The 3,394-nt window shown below is 46.2% G+C and overlaps 1 protein-coding gene and 1 pseudogene across 3 annotated transcripts in view; both read right to left on the bottom strand.

Moving 5' to 3' along the window:
- UACA (uveal autoantigen with coiled-coil domains and ankyrin repeats) overlaps positions 1 to 3,394 on the bottom strand; it is a 106,024-nt gene that overhangs the window by 90,568 nt on the left and 12,062 nt on the right. The window lies entirely within an intron of this gene.
- On the bottom strand, positions 4 to 632 carry LOC102823230 (annotated as a pseudogene).

The raw sequence follows: 3,394 nt of genomic DNA, 5'->3' as shown, positions 1-3,394 counted from the left end.
TCTATAGTCTTCAAAAGCAGTGATCTGTTCCTCCAGCATATCTGTGCCAACTTGATCATCTTCAACCACACAATGTAGTTGAAGTTTTTTAATTCCATATCCCGCTGGAATGAGCTTAGAAGAGCCCCAGATCAAGCCGTCTGCTTGAATGATTCCAACGCACGCTTCCAATCTGGCCATGTCTCTCTCATCATCCCGAGGCTTCACACTGAGTAAGATGGAAGACTTGGCAACAAGTGCAGGCTTCTTGGCTTTCTTTGACTCATACTGGGCAAAGTGTTCTTCTCTTAACCTCTTCGCTCCTTCACTTTCCTCCTCCTCCTCAGGTCCAAAGAGACCTATGTCATCGTCATCCTTACTGTCTGCAGCTCCACTTCCTGAGGTGTCTTCCATATTAGTGGGCCCATACTTGCCCAAAGCTTTCTTCACTCCTGGAAAGCTGGCCTTTTCCTTTACATAAAACTTGATGTGATTATACCAACATAGGGCATGACACAAGTCGGCAGGTGGTGGGCCCGAGATTGCTCCAAACACTGAAATGTCTGCTTGTAATGGCACATACCCCTCAATGTAGCTCTTGTCAGCCAGGACACCTGGAGGCCAGCAAAGGTTTTCAGGTCTCGGAAATCCATGATGTCAGCGGTATCAGGAGCTCTAAGGCTCCCGAAGATGATGAGAACTGCCCCTTGGGGTGCCAAAGATGACCGAAGATTCCCGCAGTTGGGAACACTCTGTTCGTAAAGCTTCTTCATACTGTGAGCCTTTTTGCCTTCCTCATTCTTGATCCTCCGGTATTTGGCCTGTTGTTGCTGAGTGCCACAGAACTGATTCTGACTCACAGTCACCCTGGACAGGGTTCCCAAGGCTCTAAGCCTTTACACAGGCAGACAGCCTCATCCTTCTCCCGTGGAACCACTGGTGGATTCAAACTGCTGACCTTGCAGTTAGCAGCCCAACGCGTAACTCACTATGCCACCAGGGCTCCTTAGGGTTTTGAACACCCTCAAATATATATATGGAGTTCTGGTGTTCTGTAAGATAAACACTGGACTGCTAATCGAAAGGTTGATAGTTCAAACCCACCAGCTGCTCCTCGGATACCCTATGCAGGTTAGTGGGTTTGTACCACTGACCTTGTGGTTAGCAGTCCAGTGCTTATCCTACAGCACTCTGTTGTTGTTAAGTGCCGTGGAGTCGATTCTGACTCATAACAATACTGTATAGGGTTTCTGAGGAGCGGCTGGTGAGCTTGAACCTCTGACCTTGCAGTTCAGCGCATTAACACGTAGCGCCACACCAGGACTCCACAGTACTCTACAGTCGCTATGAATCAGAACCAACTCCACAGCACACATATGGTGCTGGCTGCTGTGGAGTCAATGGCAACCCATAGCAACTCAAGAGGGTTTCTGAGGCGATAAATCTTTATGAGAGCAGAAAGCGTCATCTTGCTCCCTCAGAGTGGCTGGTGGACTTCAACCATCAACCCTGTAGTTAGCAGGCTAGTGTGTATCCTACAGAGCCAAAGAGCTTCTTATATATATGCATACTGTCGTGGTTGTGTGTCACTGAGTTGGTTTCCACTCATAGCTACCCTGGGTTTCAACTGCTGACAGAGACACTGCTCATCTACCTTGGGGCAGGAGGCTGGCGCGGTGGATCTCTAAAGCTCTGGATTATAAAAGACTATGAGGTTTAGAAAAGAATTGTTATTGTTGTTAAGTGCCATGGAGTCGATTCTGACTCATCAAGACCCTACATAAGGGTTTCTGAGGAGAGGCTGGTAGGTCTGAACTATCAACCTTGCAGTTAACAGTCCCCTGCTTATGGTACAGTCTTGCTTTCCATGAGGGAAACCCTAGTTTGATTCACAGTCAATGGGCCTTAAATGCAGCCACTTCCATCTGTTGTTGTTGTTGTTGTTGTTGTTGTTGTTGTTAAGTGCTATGGAGTGTCAGTCCTGTACAGGGTTTAGGAGAAGCGGCTGGTGAGGCTGAAACAGCAACCTTGCAGCTCAACCTGACCTTGCGGTTGAGTGCTTACCCTATGATGCTGAAAAACTGCTAGTGGGATCTTTCAGACTAACTCCCAAACCCACTGCCATCAAGGGAGTCTCCTCTTTCTCCTGAGGGGGGCAGTGGGTGGATTCTAACTGTGACCTTGTTGTTAGCAGCCCAATGCATAACCCACTACACCCCCAAGGCTCCTTTCAGACTAAGAGACACAGGAATAAAAGTCTGGCAATCTACTTCTGAAACATCAGCCAATGAACATATCAATGTCACTAGATTATATATGTAAAAATTGTTGAAATGGCAAATGTTTTGTTTTATAGGTGTGTGTGTGTGTGTATTTTTTTAACCACAATTTAAAACAAAGAAACAAAAAGCTCATGAGGGCATCTATTAATTGAAAAGGAAAAGATTAGGAAAATGTGATTTATCTGATTATAAAGGAAAAACACGGTGTGATGGTGTGCCCACCCATGGGATTTTTCAGCTAATAATAAGAACAGAGTCCTGGGTGGTACAAACAGTTAACCCACTGTCTCTTCTGAAAGATTGGTGGTAAAGCTCACCCAGGGGCACCTCAAAAGAAAGGCCCAGTGATCTGCTTCTGAAAATTCAGCCAATGACAACAGAGAGCTCAGTTCTATTATGAAATATGTAAGGCTGGAATCTACTCCGCAGGAAGTAAGTTACTATAAGGGACAGCCTTTTATCATCTAATTCTCCAACTATCCAGGCAGTAAGTGCATTTATCACTCTATTTTCCAAATGAAGAAACCAACATACTTTAGTAACCTACCCAAGGTCAGAAGTTAGCAAGGGCACTAAGCCTCAAACACAGTCACCTTGACTTAAGAGTTTGGCCCTTTACACCACACATGGTCCCCTGCCCCCATCCTGCTTCAGTTAGTTTCAAGAGCTAAAGATGGACATTATTTTGGGCCTCTAAGGCAGAGTCCTGGTGTGGTGCTGTGGGCTAATACGTCAGACTGCAAAGTCGTTTGAACTGCACGGTCGGCGGGTTCAAGCTCACCAGCTGCTCCTTGGAAACCCTATACAGGGTCGCTATGGGTCAGAATCAACTCGACGACACTTAATAACAACAAGGCAAAGAAGCTGAAGTCCTAGTGTGGCACTGTGAGTTAATGCACTAGACTGCAAGGTCAGTGGTTCAAGCTCACCAGCCGCTCCTCAGAAACCCTGTACAGGGACACTGTGTGTCAGAACCCCCTCAACAGTACTTAAAAACACCAACAAGGCAGAGAAGAATACACAGTAGGTAAGCACTCGGTAGCTCCAAAAGAGAAGGGCAATATAGTCAGCATCCTTAAAGACGTGTTGCTATTAGGCTGTTAGATGCCTTTGAGTTCCTTGATTCACAGCAA

The sequence above is a fragment of the Chrysochloris asiatica genome, unplaced genomic scaffold, assembly GCF_000296735.1.
Source record: "Chrysochloris asiatica unplaced genomic scaffold, ChrAsi1.0 scaffold00092, whole genome shotgun sequence".
NCBI classification, from domain to species: Eukaryota; Metazoa; Chordata; class Mammalia; order Afrosoricida; family Chrysochloridae; genus Chrysochloris; species Chrysochloris asiatica.
Note: the sequence above shows the minus strand (reverse complement) of the source record. Positions and strands in the feature narration are given on the sequence as shown.